This window comes from Rosa rugosa, chromosome 4 (assembly GCF_958449725.1).
Source record: "Rosa rugosa chromosome 4, drRosRugo1.1, whole genome shotgun sequence".
In the NCBI taxonomy this organism is placed as follows: domain Eukaryota; kingdom Viridiplantae; phylum Streptophyta; class Magnoliopsida; order Rosales; family Rosaceae; genus Rosa; species Rosa rugosa.
Genome location: NC_084823.1, coordinates 25,613,803 through 25,634,164, shown reverse-complemented (window position 1 = coordinate 25,634,164; position 20,362 = coordinate 25,613,803). Strand labels below are relative to the sequence as shown.

Below are 20,362 nucleotides of genomic sequence, written 5' to 3'. Positions count from 1 at the left end.
TCATGGCGAACTTTGAAATAACCTATTTCTAATTACCAATGTATTTTGCAACACAGGGTGGCGGCCTTAAAAGACCTAAAATGCACTACCAAAATATCATTGATTGAGAATAAGGTACGTATTGTGATGAGTTTGGAAGAAGTTTGTAATGGGTGATTACATATGTTATGCCTCTTACCTGAAATTACCTATTTATTGGTCAAATTTGGATGGTAAATGATTACAATCTTCATGTTTTACCTTCATTTCAGAATCTTGAGGGATTTCTAGAGTTGACTTTTCCTTTGACTCAGTTTTTTAGGAAACTTCCTTCACGAAAGTTAAGGAAACATGAGTTAAGATCCATAATCGAAGATGTGATCAGTTCTCCAACTTGATTTATCTCAATACATATTAGCTTAAACATATTATCTTTGTAGATGGCAAATGTATGTTTCTTCATTTGTCGGAGTTGAGTAGTAAGCACATGAGTGAAGTTATTTAACCAAAAATCCTCTTCAACAACTTTATTTCCGAGTCATCCCAATTCTTTATCAAGTAGCGGAATGGTTTCAATCAATTTCACTTCAATACTATGGAGACAATCCTTCAGAAACTAGTACTACACATGCAAGCAAAAAAACGTCCACTAACAAATGGTTTAGCCCATTTCCATCTTCACCCAACTCCTATTTTGAATGTCATATTTATTCTCCATAGTTCTCTATCATTGCTCAAAACCATTACGAATTGTTTCATCAAACATGCACCATCTGAACTCTGCAACTATTTCAGGGTTACACGAGTTTTTCTGAGCTATTCTTAAAATATGTCATGTACATAATTGATGTGGACAACTGGGAAGCACTACTTCAATTGCTTTTTTTTATTTCTTTATCTCCGTCAGCCAAGATGGCGAGAGGTTGTTTTGCCCCTATAGGCTCTAAAAAAAAAAAAAAAAAAAAAAAAATCTCTGAAACTCGTGTATGTCTAAACTGTTTCACCAATAATGTAAGATTGCAAATTGTAGTCAATAAATGTTTGCTTTAACCCACAAACTTTACCAATGGCTTCTCATAGTGATTAGTTTTGTAGGTGCTATCAAAATACCAACACATCCTAAAAGCAGCCATAGTCTAACAATGAAGCTAAGTCTCTCCAAAATAAGTTAGCCAACATATATATAATCCTGATTTGTGCTATACTTGCAAAATAATTTCTTATTTATGCTTCTTTTCCTTCAAAATAGGCAAGTGTAGTTTTTGCATCCCCTTTAAGTACAATTTCACATTGACTAAAGTCCAACTTACTGTACAAATCTTTAATTGTGAAACCAACATTTGCAAACCTTCCAGATATGTTAGCCATGTATTGATAAGCATGACAAGTCTTAATGGATACTCTACATAGATGTGGCCAACGTTAAATAAGAACTTAGGACAAACTGATGTGACTTGAGAAAATGTGACTAGTGTGGCTATGCAAGATCATGTGAATGGTTTTTTTTGAAATTATCTACGACATACAAGTTCTTCTCCTTAAAATACCCTAGCTTGAGAAAACATTGGCAATGACACCTCGTCAAAGCATACAGACCTTGTTACTGTTGTCCATATATTTGTCTCACATTTCCCCTTATACAAAACAAACCTATTTGTAAATAGTGACTCTTCCGGTCCTTGTACTTGTTCTCTTATCATCTTTTCTAACATCAAAATCCATTGCTTAATTTTGCAAATTTAATACCATTATATTGCAATTGATTGATGTCACTTTCGGTTTCCAAATTTTGACCTTGCAAATTAATATTTGAGATGGTTTTGGTTCATCTAATGCACTTTGACTTGACATCTGAAATTCCAATAGAGTATGACTAACTAATAAAAAGGATCACATACACATACGAACAAACAAATGCAAAATTTTTTTATCACTATTATTTCTGTTTTATTAATCCATCAAATAGAAGGAAAAAAAAAATACATTATCTAAAATCATTATCCAGAGGCATCAGCCGATGGCCTCTTTTGGATTGGCATTATTCCCTTCAACTCGTTGGCATACTGGTGGATATATAGGCCCCAACATGTTCTCTAACGTAAAACTTTTAACTTGGTCATATACTCATATGAATTTTTGAGATTGTTGAGGCTTAAACTTCAACGGGGTTTCGCTCAAGCCCATGCTGGCCAACTCTAAGGCAATGGGGCTTTTTCATCATCAGTTTTCCAAAAATGACCATTATGTAAAATTTGGATTCTTTTTTCCACGAAATATATCTTTTATTTAAAATTTAGTCCATGGAAGGTTGACTACCCTCTTCTATACAAAATCCTAATACTAAAATAAATTTTTATTCTTACAAATATAATTAAGGCTTAGTTAGAATACCATATAAAATCTAATGGGTACCTATATATTGCAATGTAGACATCAAATAATATAAAGAGAAAAATTCAGGTACCGTCCCCAAACTATGCTGCCAAGGCCAATTTGATACCCGAACTCTCAAAAGTATCAATGTGATACCCAAAGACCTAAATTGGTATCAACGTGATACTTCCGTCAAAATTTTCTAACGGCGTCGTCTGTTTGCTGACGTGGCAAGCACGTGGGTCCCAAAAAAAAGTGAAATGACAAATTTACCTTTTTTTTTTTTAGAAAAATTCATCTACCGTCCCCAAACTATTTTGCCAAGGCCAATTTGATACCCGAACTCTCAAAAGTATCAATGTGATACCCAAAGACCTAAATTGGTATCAACGTGATTCCTTCTTCTTATTCTGGGATCTTCTTCTTCTTCTTCTTCTTAGGGTTTCGCGGCGCCAAGCAGCTTGGGGCTGAAGCTTCCAATCGAACCCGATACCGGTCGAAGAACCTGCTGGTGCTGAGATGATCAACGACCCGTCCGCGTAAATTGGGGCCGTCGAGCTGTTGGGCGAGACGAGGCGTTCAGCCGGAAGGTACCGTGAGAGAGTGACCGTCGAGGCGGAGTATGTACGGTCTCCGAATGGAAGGCGGTCCAGTTCTAGGGATGCCATTTTAGCTATTCTTCTTCTTCTTCTCTCTCCTCCTCTCTCTCTCTCCTCTCCTTCTCCTTCGCCTAAACCATCACTAACGCCTCCGAGATGGATTTCTAACAGGAATTGGAGAGGATCTCGGCGGCGTTAGTGATGGTTTGGGCGGAGGAGAAGGAGAGGAGAGAGAAGAAGAAGAAGAAGAATAGCTAAAATGGCATCCCTAGAACTGGACTGCCTTCCATTCGAAGACCTTACATACTCCGCCTCGTCGGCCACTCTCTCACGGTACCTTCCGGCTGAACGCCTCGTCTCGCTCAACAACTCGGCGGCCCCAATTTACGCCGACGGGTCGTTGATCATCTCAGCACCAGCAGGTTCTTCGACCGGTATCGGGTTCGATTGGAAGCTTCAGCCCCAAGCTGCTTGGCGCCGCGAAACCCTAAGAAGAAGAAGAAGAAGAAAATCCCAGAAGAAGAAGGCAGAAAATGAAATGAAAAGAAAAGGAAAAAAATGAATTAGCAAAAAAAAAAAAAGGTAAATTAGTCATTTCACTTTTTTTGGGACCTACGTGCTTGCCATGTCAGCAAACATACGGCGCTGTCAGAAATTTTGGACGGAGGTATCACGTTGATACCAATTTAGGTCTTTGGGTATCACATTGATACTTTTGAGAGTTTGGGCATCAAATTGGTCTTGGCAAAATAGTTTGGGGACGATAGATGAATTTTTCTAAAAAAAAAAAAATGTAAATTGGTCATTTCACTTTTTTTTTTGACTCACGTGTTTGCCACGTCAGCAAACAGACGGCGCCGTCTGAAAATTTTGACGGAAGTATCACGTTGATACCAATTTAGGTGTTTGGGTATCACATTGATACTTTTGAGAGTTCGGGTATCAAATTGGCCTTGGCAAAATAGTTTGGGGACGGTAGCTGAATTTTTCTCTAATATAAATGAGAAAACTTTGGCTCTATAGGTATTGTAAGCTTTGGCATTACGGGTCCAATAGAGTTCAGGGAGGACTGAAGCCCACCCCAATTTTTTGGGCTTAAAAAAAGAAAAAAAAAAACTACGTGTATACTTTTCTTTTACTTTTTTTTTTAAAATTTTTTTATGGGTATAGGCTTGGTCAAGCCCACCCCAACTCCCAAACATCCAAACCTGAACTCCAACCACCATCAGCTCTCTGGGATTATTCCTTTCGCTGCTTCGCCGTTTCACTCCCTCTCAGTTCCTCACAGTCTCACCTACTCTTCTTATCTCAGAGATCAAAGTCACCCTTCTCTTCTACTCTTCTTCTTTAATTTGGGGCAATCAATCAATTATGTAAGTACGATTTCAATTTTGTCCAATTTGGGGCAATTTTTAGGGTTAAGAATAGATGTCAAATTCAATTTCGTGGGTTTTGATTTAGCAATAGATTGAAGATTGTTTTGTGGCTTTGAAACTTATTTATGAAAATGGTATGACTTCTTCCTTCCAACCTGATGTGTATTTCTTATAAGACAGGATTCTTTTGAATATTGCTATCTAATTAGACACAGAGTGCTCCTTCCCTTGGACTTGTTAGCTGAACATCAGGAATAATTAGGCTAGAGTGATAGCCTAGTTTCTCTAATTAGATTTTATGGTTGTTAATTATTGAGAAGCTGCACGGCCTGCACCTTTGTGTATAACTACAATTTGTTCAAATTTCTGTTAGTTGAGAAGTTGCAGCTTTGATAGATTGTCAAATGTTAATTATTGACATTTTTATTTTATTTCTATAGTTGCTTGAAGTTGACCTTGTTAGTTGGATGTTTGATCACTATTCTAGGCTTCTAGCTTTCTTTGTGAGCCAAATGTAATATTTACATTTTATTTGCCCCTCAATGTCCATTCCTGAATAAATGTTGGTAGAAAAGGTCTTGATTGATTTATATAGCTAGAGTATTCAATTGCTCTTGATAGAGCATATTGTTTCCCTTATTTTCTTTTTGACACTGAAGATTCTCATCCTCAAGCATTCACTGTTGATGGGTTTAAAAATTGGAAGAGGGTTTGCAGTGGTGATAATGTGTTGATGAAGCATGTAAGAGACATTCAATCTCCACATAATGCTGCAATGCAATGCTACAATCTTCTGGTGAGAAATAAGCGTGGTCAAGGATATAATGGTGCTAACAATATGAGAGGTATTTATAATGGGTTATAAGCATTGTTTCTTGAACAGTGTCCTTATGCATTGAATGCTCACTCCTTGCAATTGACATTGTTTTGCTCACTCCATGAAATTGACATTGAATGCTACAGCTAAGGGGTGCATAACATTTGGCAATTTTTTTCAATTTTATGTTTCATTGTGAATTTTCTTCATTCTTCTGATAAGCGTCATTCTACATTAAAAGCTGTGACAAAGTAAAAAGTTACAGATTTGGTGGCTTGTGTAAAAAGTAAAAAGCTATGAGGTCCTTTAATTTTGTGTTTTGCCTGCTTCTAATGCACAAAGTAATGAAAATTACTGAGTTTTTTGTCAGACATTGCAGCAAAATTCCCTTTGATTTTGTACATGCTATGAAGTTTGCTGGACATACAAAATCATTTCTTTAAGAGATGAAAGAAGAAGGCTTGATGATTTGGTAAGAAATGTAGAATTTTTTCGTGAAAAGCATGATATTTGATATGCCTGATATGAATGCCCATTATAAGGATGGTATAGGTTGTCATTGCCAACAAAAAGATGTCATTGCTTGATATGTATCTTTCTTTTTAATTAATAAAATTCTCTCATACCGTCGAGATTCTCCTAATTTTTTTTTTCTATTAAGAAACCCAAGCCTACCAAAAGTTTCAATCTTGGATCCGCTTTTGGAGTTGCCGTGGACGCAAAGCAAGACAGAAAATTATTCGTGGGTAGGATAATATTGGAGGTTGATGAAGATATCTTGGAAGAACACTTGAGTAGATGTGGCATGGTAAAAGAGTGTGTGATTGCCTTGGATAAAATCACTCGGCAACATAGAGAGTTTGGTTTTGTTACCTTCACTGACCCGTTGGTGGCTAAGAGTGTTGGAAGAAAACCACTCCATTTTTGGCAAGAAGGTTATAGTTCAAAAAAATTTATTCGTGTGTTAAATTTTGTGGATTCTTTATAGTTTTAGGTTTTCCATAATCATTAAATAGACCGTAGTATGTGCATGTTATTCATACATAAGTTTCTTCATGTAATAGTTCAAGTTTTTATCACCTCGACTCCGTAATCATTAAATAGAACGTAGTATGTGCATGTTATTCATACGTGATTTTCTTCATGTAATAGTTCTTGTTTTTATCACTTCGAGTACTCCTGAATTGTAAAAATCTAAGATAAAGTCTTAGTAAAGTAAATAACTTTTTCAATGAAGTAAAATAAGTTATTGTTTTAGTCTTCGTTGGGTAATTAGTCTAATTAGTCTGTCTTTTTTTGAAATGAATTTTTGTATTAGGATAATGCAAATTGATAAAAGACGCTTGAAACCTAACCGTGAGAGAAACCAAATTAATCAAGAAGAGCAACATTTTCAACATCAAGGCTACATCCCTAAAAAGTTTTTGTGGGGGTTTACCACATAATCTAACTTATGATGAATTCAGAGATGATTTTGCGAAGTTTGATGCAATTGTTGATGGAGTCATAATAAATGATAAGGAAAGCAACAATCAAAAGGTTTCAGATTCATTACCTTTGAATCAGATGATTCTGTTGTTGAACTGAAGGATATGCAGGTGGAGGTAATGATGGCTCTTCCCGGAGTCAAGAAAAACTAGCATGGTATATGAAGATGGCTGCAATTCTACGACCTTTCTTTCGACATTGATCGTTCTTTTTTGCTATAGATGTGGAGGTGCTTATGATTATGGACACTAATAAGAGTGTTTGTATTGGCCATCGGTACCATGCGGTTTGGAATATTATTAGGGTTATTCATGCCAATTGCATTGGTGGTAAAGTAGTTTATCAAAGTGCTTGGAATGATTATCTGATCAAACCCAACTTACTCATGTAAACTTAATCAGAAGTTGCTGAACTTCCATAAATTAAAAAGAGAATTGAGCTTGAGCCGTGAGCCATACAACAAAACAGATTATGGGTGTATAAATATTATATTCTTAGTGTAAAGTGTTGATTTTTTTTCGTGCCAGATATTAGGACCTTATCATCATCGCACCATCTCGTGAAAAAGGGATATGCTGGTTTGAAGAAGCAGTTTTCAAAAATTGGAATGTTTTCATTCCTTATATTGTTCATACAATCCATAGTACATAAATAAAGACAATGGCAGCAAATATAAATAGTATAGAACATATTCAAAAAGAAAGGAAGTAAAACAAGGTATATCTGAATATAGGCTTAATCCAAACATTATAGGTAGGTATTTGCAGTATGTGATGAAGGTCGCCGCTATTTTAATAGGGTGCATATTAGTACCTTTCTAGCTACGACATCCCCTAAAGCATCATTGGCTAAGGACCGTAGTAGCCAGACCCACTGAAAAGTTTGGTCACACTGACTTGCCCTTGCATCCCATCTTTTCCATATTGCTACCAAAGAAGTTGTTCCTAAGTAAAAAAGTATTGCTTCCTCTTCATATCAGCTATTTGAACATGTGAAGGAGGTGGTACAGCAAGGGAGGCAGCGAAAGGATATTTTCACTAACAAAAAGAAGATACCAACAATTAAACTGCAATCTCTTCCTTCATTCTTCATCTTCTATTATTTTGTGAGATATTAGGGTTTATTTGGAGGATGTTTAATTTTATAGAGGAGATGGATAAATGGCAGCCCAAGAGAAGACGACTAGCAATAGATCGCGCAATTGATAGGTGAGGGAATGAATAGGTCTGTAATGGGAAATTTTTTTTTCTATGAATAAGTTATCGGGTAAACAAGTTACTTCTTATTGAATATTTATGACCATTGGATATCTTGGCCATCTAACTTGTCATAAATATTTAAAAATATAACAGTGTGGGAAACTGCCCACTACTGTAGAATTTTCCAAACTTTGCATTCTAAATGGAAAATTTGAAAACTGACCAATTTTGGGTCTTCAAGTTGAGTTCTAACCTTGCTCAAATATTTAAAGTGCAAGGTCAAAGTTTGGAAACCAAAAGTGACATCAATCAATTGCAATATAATGATATTAGAAATTAAAAGGCAGTGTTTTGATGATAGAAAAGATGACAAGAGAACAAATATAAGGACTAGAAGAGTCACTATTCGCAAATGGATTTGTTTTACAAAAGGGGAAAGGTGAGAGAAATATGTGAACAATAATAACTAGGTTCATATGACAAAGAAATTGACAATGCATGTGTCATTGCCAATGTTTGCTCAAGGTAAGATACTTTAAGGAGAAGAACTTGTATGTCATAGTTGATTTCAAACTGGCCATTCACATGATCTTGCCCAGCCACACAAGTCACATTTTCTCAATTCTCATTGGTTTGTTCCAAATTTTCATTTAGCATTGGTCACATCTATGCATAAAGTATCCATTAAAACTTGTCATATGTCACGCCCCGAATTTTGAATAATAAATTCAAATCCGAAACATGAATAATTACAATTACAAAATCCAAATCTCGAAACTTCGAGTTCATTATTACAATTCACTCTCACAAGCAATATTGTAAAGCTCAAATGAGCATAACACACCTCACAACGTACAATTGCTGTAAAACTCTAACAATTGCTCTAACCGCACGATCACCGTCCTGGTTCTCCTGTCCTGTAGGATTACCCGCTACACAATTTGAATAGTGTACCGGGAGTTGCAACAACACAAAACCCGGTAAGCTTTTTACAGCCAGTATGAGTAAACAAGAAGAACTGTTGATTTAATAAAATACATTTCCTTTAACTCAAGTATAGAAATGTAGAAACATCACAATTACAATGATCACCACAAAACCACTTCACTTTCTCACTCTCATATATATATAAATATATATATATATAAATATTATACACTTATGAGTCACTCCCCGTTACCCTCATAAGGTCACTCAACATTTGGCAGACAGACTAGAGCTCTAACTGATCGTTTCCACCTACCCGGCGCGAGGGCGTGGTTCACGATTTAATGCTATTAGTTTCCACCTACCCGGTACAAGGGCGTGGTTCACTAATAGATGCCATGGTCACCCCCGTGACCTATTGATCTCCACAGATCAATATATCTCAACAAATCAACAATTTATTGTTTCTCAACAATAAATTTAATACCTCTCACAATATTGTTGCTTTTCAACAATAAACTCAACACAACCATAACAGTACATAATATCTCACAATTTCAACAATACATATTATTTCACATAAATAATATATATATAGATAGACATTCACACAGGAATGCCCATTAATACCAACTATAGCTCACACAATGACGACAAAAAATAAATTAATTAAAAGTACTCGGTTCGTAATATGAACCACGTGAGGTTTACTCACCTCGATAATCCCGCTGCGTCTTCAATTCCGCTCAAAATACGATCCACAATCGTCCACTAACTCAAACCGTCAATCACCTAGTCAGATACGATCTTAACTTAGCAATCATTCATAAACCACACATATACGGAAATCCAACGGTCGGATTCTAATTTAATGATGATCCAACGGCCAGATCGAATTTATATGATGATCCAACGGTCGGATCCTCACGGATCGCCCTTAGGATCATCCTCCAAAATTATCACGAAGATCCAACGGTCAGATCTTCTTGAATCACTCTAACAAACATCTCCTCAAAATTATACGAAAATCCGACGGTTAGATTCTCACGAATCGCCTTCCGAATCACTATTTCACAATTATACGAAGATCCAACGGTCGGATCTTCGCCCATGACCACACAAAGCCACTGGGACAGTCATAAGATCAACATAACAAAACTACAAGTCCATCGGACGGTCTGATCTTCACAGATCACAAATCGAACGATCGAAATCGATCGAAACTTAAAAATTCATAACTTAATCATACGATATCCAAAAATTATGAATTATATATGCAAACGATCGTATCGACACGTAGAACACAAAAATGGACAGAAACTGTCCTTGGGGTGGCCGGAGGTCGCCGGAAACCACCATCACAGTGGCGGCACCGCCACCCATCCAAAGTCAAAATTAGACAAAACTCCCAACACGAAAGTTCTTCATCTTAACTCGAATTGAAACTTTCATAACTACACCAAAGTCAGATTATAAGCCAAAAAGTAGAATTTTACCTTATAAGGTTTGAAACCCGAAGAACCCTAGTTTTGAATTCGTTCCAATTCGATCTCCACAGATGAAATCGATGCAATCCACCTTAGGGGAAATGATATACATCCTCAGAAGTGCAGAATCCTCTCAAGAATCACGGCAAAAGGTGGCCGGAGGAGGGAGAACGACGGTGGGGAAAGGAGGTGATTTCCAGCTCGACTGCACCGTGTTCTTCGACTTGTAGCGGCTACCACGTTGGTTATTTCCCCTCGATGTCTTCTACAAAGTTGTAATATAGCTCAGGCCCAGCAAAATCCCTTTTGGAATCAACTCGATTCGAGGTTGGATGAGAGAGATATCGGCCGGTGAAGGAAGAGCAGCATCGGGCGAATTCCAGCTCGAGCTGTGCAGCTTCTCGGCCTCCTAGCACCTTCCATGGTTCTTTTCTCACTTTGATGTCTTCTAGGAAGTTTTAACTGACTTCAAGGCGAATGAAAATACTTTTGGAATCAAGTCGATCGGAGGTCTGTGGAGGGAGATATGGCCGGTGGAAGAGAGAGGAACAAATCTGGGCTCGGGAGAGAATTGGGGAGAAAATATAGGTTTCTGAAATTTCTGTCCTCCAATGCAATTTCCGGAACTTTTTTTTGTATTTATAGAATTTTCCCGATTTTCAATCGCTTATAACTTTCTCATACGAACTCCGATTTTCGCATTCCATATGTCCACGAACTCGTATCGACGCGCTCTACAACTTTCATGAATGAAGTTTTCCCAAATTCCCAATGTATAAAAAGTCACTTTTTGAGACCTCCTAAATAACGTTCGTTTTCGAAAATTAATCGTTCGAACTAATTCCATAACTTCTCCAAGCCTCGTACTCGCTCCCACTATCGTGAAATCATTTCTAAAAATCCACGGAAATTAATTTGGATTTTTCGGGGTATTACATCATACTTGTCAACATATGGCTGACATCTAGAGGGTTTGGGCATGTTGGTGATATAAGCATATTAATGCGACGTTTTAATAGTCAACTCATATTTTGCTTAGTTATTCCCTTCACTTAATCATTTTTTAATTTGTTTCTATTTTCTAGGTGTATTGGAATAAATGACAAGAAAATGAGCTTAAAGGCGCTTGAGAATGATGTGAGACGTTGGAAATGACAAAGAAAAGGCACTAGGGATGCAGAAATGAGCTGAAATGAAGAAATGGAGTATTCCTGGTCTAACTAGGAATTCCCAGTCTGACTAAGAATTCCAGTCAAACTAGGAATCCTGGGTTAACTAGGAAATGTGTTCATAGAAATGAAGAAAAATGGCTAAAAATACGGAGTCCTAGTTGGACTAGGAAACCTAGTCCTGCTAGGAAAAGGAATCCTAATGACACAAGAAGTCTCAGTTGAACTAGGAAAGCAAAAGAAGATTCCAGAAGGTTCAAGAACATTTCATGTGAAGAGTCCTTGTTTGACTAGGAGTTATGAAGACATCAGGAGTTCTGATGCGGCTAGGAAACCTGAGACCACTAGAAGTAGAGGCGCATGAGGGGCCAAATCAAGAAATCTGCCTGTACAAGTCAGTCATCTTCGACAGAGCATTGAAAGCAGCTCATGATGAGCTACATGATGATCTTTATATTTTTGGAAAGCCTCAAATATCTAGTTTCTAAAGTTTTTTACAGCTTATCAATATCATTTTTCTAGAAGACGTTATGGCCGATTTACTACAGGAAGGTCAAGCTGCACGCGAGTTGGACTTTTGACGGGAATTCTTGTTTTGAGGCCCAAATCACACGGGGAAGCCCGTGGATGAATTTATGCTTTATATTTCAAATAATATTGGACATGTGATGTCTTAGAGGCTTCCAGAAGGGTTTGGCATCATCCTTGGAGAGTTTTAAGGGATTACAAGATGTAGAAAGGATAGAATCAAGTCCAGATACGTTGCTTGTAGCTCACACCCCTATTTGGCAGAATTTTAGGAGTTTAAATTAGAAAATATCTTTATAAATTTGGCAATATTATCTCCTTTAAAGAGTCATGGTGTAAATCTACTTAATTTTGGAGGCTTCTCATTGATTAAACATAAAAGCTTACTTGGATTTATTTGATTGGTTGGAGCTGTGTGGATCAATAAGATAATTTCTAGAAATTAAAAGAAGGATCTAGAAGGCTTAGAGACAAGTTTTCCATCCCCTATATATAGATGCATCCTTGGGACATTTTCATTCACCAATTCTTTCATTCTTTTCTTCACACAAAAATCAGTTTCATTCTCTAGTCTTCAGAAGCTCTGTGTCTCAACCAAGGAAGAGAAGAAGAAGAAGCCGTGAGCAAGCCTAGCCACCACCATCCACCTTGTGCCGTAGCCCTTGAGGAGCTTTGCTTTCAAGATCTTCAAAGCTTCAATGTCTACAAGTTCTTGATTCATTCCTTCACTGTGTATTTCATCTTTTTCCTTGTAAACTTAGTTTTTGTTTGGTTTATTCGTAACTTATGAATTCTACTTAACAAATAACGTTAAGGACAAAGTTTAAGCTCGTCTCTATGCTTGAATAAAAGTTGCGAATTCTATATGTTGATTTCTATGTTGCTTATATGAGATTGCTTAATTGATTTTCAATTACAAAAAACTTTTATATGTATGCATTCTTTGGTAGCCAACTTAGGATGTATGCATGTAATTGGAGCTAGATTTAGGTTAACAATTCACCTAATAGTTTTGTAACCCTAAATCATAAGTAGTGAAGGTTTTGGACAAAAGTCCAAATCAATTAAGGAGGATTGCAAATTGATGAACTTTTTCATTTAGTTGACATCATTTCTCTGTTCTTCATGCATTGAATATATTTTGAGTGACTAACTTTTTAGAATATGATTGCATGTTTGATAGGATTAATTTAGGTGCTTTCACTTAAATTAATAACTCAAGGACAGTAAAAAATGGGAAATCGTTTGCCTATTAACGTCTCACATGATCAACTTCTTTCTCACGACATAGATAACCAACTATACGAATTGTAGCTGGATTTCTTTCATATGGATATGGTTTTGATCTTTGTTATTTGCGTTCCACCCTTGTATATGGGTTTTTACGATTTCTATACTTATTTTATTTTTATTTGCATTCAAAATCCTAAAATCCCCACTTTTTATGTTAACTTGTATGTATCTTCATTCTTTGTTTTATTTTTGTAAATATAATATCTCATACCCATATTAATTCTTTATTTGTTTATGCAATTACAGGTGTACCCTCAATCCCCAGCTTGAACGATCCCTACTTATTCAATATTAACAATGACATTTTATAGGGTTAAATTGCGTGCTACTTACAGCATATTAGTTGGTTTCACAATTAAAGATTTGTACAATAAGTTGGACTCGAGTCAACGTGAAATTGTACTTAAGGGGGATGCAAAAGCCACACTCGCCTATTTCGAAGGAAAAGAAGCAAAATATAAGAAATTATTTCGCAAGTATGGCACAAGTGAGAATTACAGGTTGGCTAACTTATTTTAGAGAGACTCAGCTTCATTGTTGGACTATGGTTAGTTTAGGGATGTGTTGGCATTTTATAGCACCTGCAAAACTAATCACTATAAGAAGCTCTTGTTATTGATATTGATTGTGGATTCAAATAAACATTTATTGACTACAATTTTCAATCTTGCATTATTGGTGTATGAAACAGTTGAGACATACAAATGGGTTTCGGAGATGATTTTAGAGTCTATGGAGCGCAAAAAACCTCTCGCCATCTTGACTTACGCAAATGAAGCAATGAGAAATGCTATTGAAGTAGTGATTCCCGGTTGTCCACATCATTTATGTACATAGAATTTTTCAAGAAAAGCTCAAAAAAAAATTGTGTAACCCTAAAGAGGATTTTCAGTCGAATAACTCCACTCATGTACTTACTACTCAACTGCGACAGATGAAGAAACATGTCTCTGCTATCTACACCGGTAATATGTATTGAGATAGATCGGGTTGGAGAATTGATTACATCAAACATTATGCATCTTAACTCATGTCGTGTGTACATTACAGAAATGGGCTCAAGCATGCGTAGTACTCAGCGATGTGAGGGCATGAACTAGTTTGTAAATGATATCTCGATAGCAGTGAAGTCAAATTGATTAAACTCATTCCACTACTTGATAAAGCATTGGAACAACTTAGAAAGTTGTCTGGATAGAATCAAAGCAGAACAATACTTGCTAGACGTGCCTGTTCAGACCCCCTTACGATCTCGTGGGTTACAACTTGATAGTGAGGGAGGGCGTATTCAGACTCGACATTTAATCGAACAGCTCCACCTTCACCAACTCAACCACATCTAATGGTCGGCAATCAATCCATTAGAGAGTTGTCTTCCTCTATTGTTCCTGGTAGAGTCCTCACCTATATCATCTACCTTGCTAAAGCCAAGGTTCTAAAAAACGCTAGGCGCTAGTCGAGCGGTGACCCAGGGACTAGTGCCTAGGGGCCTAGGCGGGGACTAGGCGGTTTTTATTTTTTAAAATTTTTAAATTATTTGTATGACCTATAATAATATAAATAAAAATATTTAAAGTCTAAAAATTAATTATAAATATAAAAATAGTCAAAATATAGAATAAATTAGGGTTTAGGGCTGCCTAGTCCCCACCTAGCACCACCTAGTCCCCGCCTAACACCCCCCAAGCGGCACCGCCTAGTAGCCTAGCGCCTAAGGGCAACGCCTAGGCCAAAATCTGATCGGTTCCTTACCGCCTAGCACCTAAGCCGTTTTTTAGAACATTGCGAGAGTATATGTATCAAGGCAATGTGGTTCCGTTGCCGGGAATCAAACCCGGGTCTCCTGGGTGAAAGCCAGATATCCTAACCAACTAGACTACAACGGAACCACATTGTAGTATAGTGGTAAGTATTCCAGCTTGTCACGCGTGTGACCCGGGTTCGATCCCTGGCAACGGCGCCATTGACTTGATACATATACTCTCGCAAGCGTACGAATCGTGTCAAGTAAGGGAAATATTTGCACCTTAGTTTATCGTACCTCGGGGATTAGGCGTTGGACCTAACCGAGATAATTGGCGGTAGGATACTAAAAGCACACAAGAAAAATAAAAAGTAAAATAAAAACTATAAACAATCAAGGCACCAAGCCTTGGCAATGTTCGGCTTAGCTCACACCAAGCCTATTCAAAGCCACTAACTTGTAGCCTCAAGATGGGTATGTACAAATGAGTCGATGGGTTTAATGTTTGAGAGTTGATTTGAACTTAACAAAAAGTAATAAAATGCAAAGCGATTAATAAAAATGCAAGGAAATTAAACTAGGAAAGTGTGAACAATATAATGAGAATGCATGGTGCTAGGTTCCTTCACCTAAATCTCATGTGTCGGAAGCTAATCTAATGTAGATGCAAATTTCCTACTTTGGCGGTAGTCGTATCCAAGGCGGTTCAAGGCTCAAGGACCAAAATTCTCTTTCATGGTATTCCTACTCCGGTTCAAGGGTCGTAGGAACTCACTTGGTATGAATTAGAGCCGGTTCAAGGGTCTCTAATTCACATCAAGAGGCCTAAAGATCGAGGAATTAGACTACTAAGCGACCTGCCCGCGCATTCACACAACGGGTGTAAATCACCATGCTTATAACCCCATGAATATGAAATTGAAGGTTTCTAGCTTAGGTCATCTAATTCCATCCTAGACATGCTCAAAATACACACCCTAGAGTTGATTAGGCTCCTAGATATGCATTTTAACCCAACAAGAATAGATATAAGCATCCATCATATGAAAATTGCATCATTACATTAAAGTAAGCATCTTTTACACAAGATTTGGACTAGGGCACACAACCACAGCCCCCAACAACAAAACTACTCACTACCCATCATTAAACAAGCATCAATATACATAATTTAAAGAGGAACAAAGTGAAAAGAAGTAGGAGTAACAAGAACAAGCCACAAATTGCTATAAAGCAATTATGGCTAGTCTTGATTTAAGGCTCCCCACTTTTACCCAAACTTGATAGTGATGAAACTTTTAATGCTTGGGCTTCCCTTTGAATCTTGTGAAATTGATGAGAAGATGGAATCTTAGTGAGGTGGATTTTGGTGAGGTGGTGTGGATCTTGGTGAGGAGAAGAGATTTTGGTGAGGAGGTGTGGATCTTGGTGAGGAGGAGAAAAGATGAGAAGATTGGAGGTGAGTGGTTTCGGTGTTAGAAAGAAGAAGGAATAAATGGGGAGTGCGGCTACTAGGGAAGAGAGAGAGTCTGATGGAATTTTGGTGTGCGGCGGAATTGTGTATCCTCCGTCCTCTGTGTGGTACTGTGTATATATATAATTAGGTCGTCCCCTGTTCACCGAGAGGTAAAGGAATGAATGGGAATTGTGGTCTGGTTGGTGTGGAAGAAGAACAAGCACGTGTCAGCATATGGGTGGCTAGGAGATGAAAGAAGAGAATAAGCTTAATTGTTGCACGTGGAAGATAGCTTATTACCACCTTGTTAATTAAACCAATTTGATTTAATTAAATGTTAAGCTGCCACACTTCCAATTAAACTAATATTTAATTAGTTTAATTCATTCCGTTTTTCTTCTGCCTTGTGTGTTCAAGTTTCGTCCCTTTCCGATAATATTGCTCTTGGTCGACTTTTTGTCTTTTTGTCGAAAATTTCAATATGCTCCAATTCCGCACAATTCTCTCGTTTCCGCAACTCCGCTTATTTCCTACACAATAAGTAAAATTGGATTAAATACATTATAATTGGCTTAAGGATTAGCTTATTTCTAGTGTTTTAGATACAATTACATGCATAGAAATGCGTGTAATCAATCGACGTTCTGTAGTAGAAAAAATTTCAAATCAACAATTAGGATTGCATGCAAGGTAGGCATTCCACACTTATGTGCTTTTCTAAAATCGATCAAACTTCCATTCAATCTTAATGCATTGAGTATGATATTAATAGGATAGCATTCTATACCTAGATTGCATATTCAATAGGCTTAGTTTTGATGTGTTCATCTTGCTAGGTAATTACGGGAGGTGATAAGAGACATTGTATGCTTTCATCTTCGTTTCTTGATTGATTTCTTTCTATACACATTTTGATTCGGAATCTAGGGTTAATAATCTGTTCAACGTGTTTAATAGTTGTTAATTATATATCTAACTCTTCCATTCACCTACTTCTACCTTGATTCTTGTTTTAATAGATCATTAGGTTAGATTATAATTCAAACTCCCCCTATCTTTATTTTTTGTATATATCTCTATCTCTTTGTTTGTTTTCGATACATATGTGAATAATACTTATCCTCAACATTAAATTGCAAGTTTATCCTCGATTCCCAGTTAGAACGATCATTACTTATACTACAATCTGCTGCTGGCTTTAAGTTGGACACTCATTTAGACCATACCACGTCAACACTACTGAAACTACATCACAGAAGCTTAATGGGCACAAGAATAACCAATCATGTCGAGCAGTGACCCTACATCAATGAGGCAAGTGTCATCGCAAACATCGGTAGCTGTCGGACGAGAGGAAGGATCACGGGCACTCTCCGTCTTCACGCTCTAAACGCTCTGTGTGGCTAGATTTTCATACATTGATTGTATACATGAATCTAAGGGCATATTAACTCGTGGAGGAAACAAATATACTATCACTTTGATCTTAAATTAACCTTATTTTAAATTAATACAGTAAAACCTCGATAAATGAATGTTCGATAAATTAATAACCTCGATTAAACGATAAGTTCTTTGGCCTCACCTCGGGCCAGTGTACTAAAATAATAACTTTGCTAAATGCATAAGATAATAAGTTTTCTGAACATCCATTAGAACCCAAAGAATATATAAATTAATAAGTGATGAAATACATAAAATAAATAGTATATAAAAATTCATAATACATGTTTAACAATTTCTATTATCTCAATTTAGCTTTGTTTTTTTTCTTTTATGTAAACCGATTTGAACTTTCTTAAGTTTTTGTGATATATGCATCATATTTGGTATATTTTTCTGCATTTTCTAATAAGTAGTTATTCAAGGTTACTAGTGCTTGAAATGTCTCTTTCAGATATATAGTTAGTAAATTCTCAAAAAAAAAAATAGTTATTCAATAATAATATTATTGCCTCTCAATAATCATATTATTGCCTCCCCATAATTATATTATTGCCCCCAATAATCATATTATTGCCCTCAAGTGAATTGTATAAACACCCAAAGCCAAAAAAATACATCTCTCCAAATGCGTTGTCATCTATACGAAACTTAAAGATCGAGGACTACTTCCCACCATTTCAAAACCCTAATCATTTCCCCTTTCTCTCATTCTTTGGCCAGTTCGCTGACCAACCCCCTACAAACCATCAATGGCAGAAGACGAGACCGCCGCAACGACACCACCACAGATGGAAGAAGAACAGGAGGCAACAACCGTGCAACCACCGAGGGAATAAGAAGAGGAGGACGCATCCCTGATTCGACCCGAATCTGGAGAAGAAAACGCATTCCGAACCGAATCCGACACAGCAACTATCCAAGCCGTATCGGAAGAAGAGAACACGCAACCACAGATCGGAGAAGAAGAGGAACCACCGGTGGCTGAAGAAGACGACGCAGCCACGACCCGATCCGAATCCGGTGAAGAGAACGCAGTCGGTCCAACCCCGACACCAACCGCATCCACCACCGCCACCACCACCGCAGCCCCTCCCTGGAGTCGCGGAAGCGTGAGCGGCGCGAGTCGACGGTTGAGGACGAGAAGGACTGGCAGAAGGTGGTTCGGAGAGAGAGAGAGAGAGAGAGAGAGAGAGGAGTATGAGGGCAATACTGTCAATAGATATTAGATTGGGTAAATGGAGTTAAAAAACTCTTAGTGGAGCAAGTGGGCAATTTTTAGACTAAAATTGGGTAAGTGGTCACGGCCCCTTAGATTAATTGTCTATGCTTGTAAGAATATCTCTATGAGTCTTGTGGAAGTACTTAGCTTTAGCGTACCACAATTGTGTGCTCGGCGTGTGAGGTTAGGTAAACTAAATTGTCTGCAAGGCGAGATATTTTTATGTGGCATAGACTACTCTGAGCATACTATTGTAATTTTATTATATAGTAATTGGGTGCACTCCATTGAATGTAAATGTAGCTAATAATACACAGTGACTACCTATGAAAGGCATATATGAATTTTATCATTGTCTAGGAAGCTACCTAAGTAAGGCTATCTAGAGAGAAACTCTCAGTAACTAGTAATCTGACACTACTAGGGTTATCACTGAATAATTCAAAATCCAACCTTTTATGCAAGACAACTTAGAACCACCCTATGCATAAGGTGTTTCCTTGCGAATGCCTACAGGGCTTAGTAGCTAGAAATAAACCAAACAAAAAAAGACCCAATAGCAAAAGCCTATTTTGCAAACCCAATAGACACCCCAAATAGAGGCTCAGAACAAATCCTAGCCCATGTTCGTCAACACCAGCAATAGCCTCACTGCTACTACCATGTCGATACCAGCAACACCAGAGCTCAAATGCACTGCACAACCATCGTCATCATCGACTACCAACAGCCCTAGATGACTACCATGCTTACAATTAGTCAAACTAGCAGCACTTTGCACCTTGCCATCAGAAACTGTGCCAACAGTACCTTGTTCAGCATACCAGCCGCTAGCCCTTCCCCAATCCCATAATGATCAGCGGTCAAACCCCACAGTCCTGGCCTACACAGGCGGAGTCAAAAAACTGATCCCGGGGGGGGGGGGCGGCCTTAGAAATTGAAAAAAAAAAAAAAAAAAAAAAATCTAGAACTCAAAATATTACAAAAACTTTAATTAAATTACAGTAAAACTCCCATAAATTAATATTGTTGGGACTACAAACAATTATTATTTAGAGGCGTTATTATATTATCGATAAATGAATAATTTATTAGTTTATCAATAAATAAATATTTATTAATTTAGAGAGAATTCTATGTTTTCTCGAGTTCAATTACATAACTTAGTCTAGTTTGATATTCCAAGTTAAATTATTTTCCTAATCCAATTGTGCTTTACTAACTATTTATCTTTGGGGCCGTGACCACTTACCCAATTTTAG

The 20,362-nt window shown here is 37.3% G+C and overlaps 2 long non-coding RNA genes and 1 other non-coding gene across 3 annotated transcripts; 1 reads left to right on the top strand and 2 right to left on the bottom strand.

Moving 5' to 3' along the window:
• Positions 1-8,543: 8,543 nt before the first annotated feature.
• LOC133742811 (uncharacterized) lies at positions 8,544-10,718 on the bottom strand. Its single transcript, XR_009862745.1, has 3 exons — positions 10,255-10,718; positions 9,474-9,550; positions 8,544-8,763 (listed from the first exon to the last, which is right to left on the bottom strand). It is a non-coding gene; the product is annotated as an uncharacterized LOC133742811 (long non-coding RNA).
• A 1,778-nt stretch (positions 10,719-12,496) lies between these two features.
• On the top strand, positions 12,497-14,355 carry LOC133742398 (uncharacterized). Its single transcript, XR_009862552.1, has 3 exons — positions 12,497-12,674; positions 13,482-13,735; positions 13,927-14,355. It is a non-coding gene; the product is annotated as an uncharacterized LOC133742398 (long non-coding RNA).
• Positions 14,356-15,048: 693 nt separating this feature from the next.
• TRNAE-UUC (transfer RNA glutamic acid (anticodon UUC)) lies at positions 15,049-15,121 on the bottom strand. Its single transcript has one exon. It is a non-coding gene; the product is annotated as a tRNA-Glu (tRNA).
• Between the last annotated feature and the right edge of the window lie 5,241 nt (positions 15,122-20,362).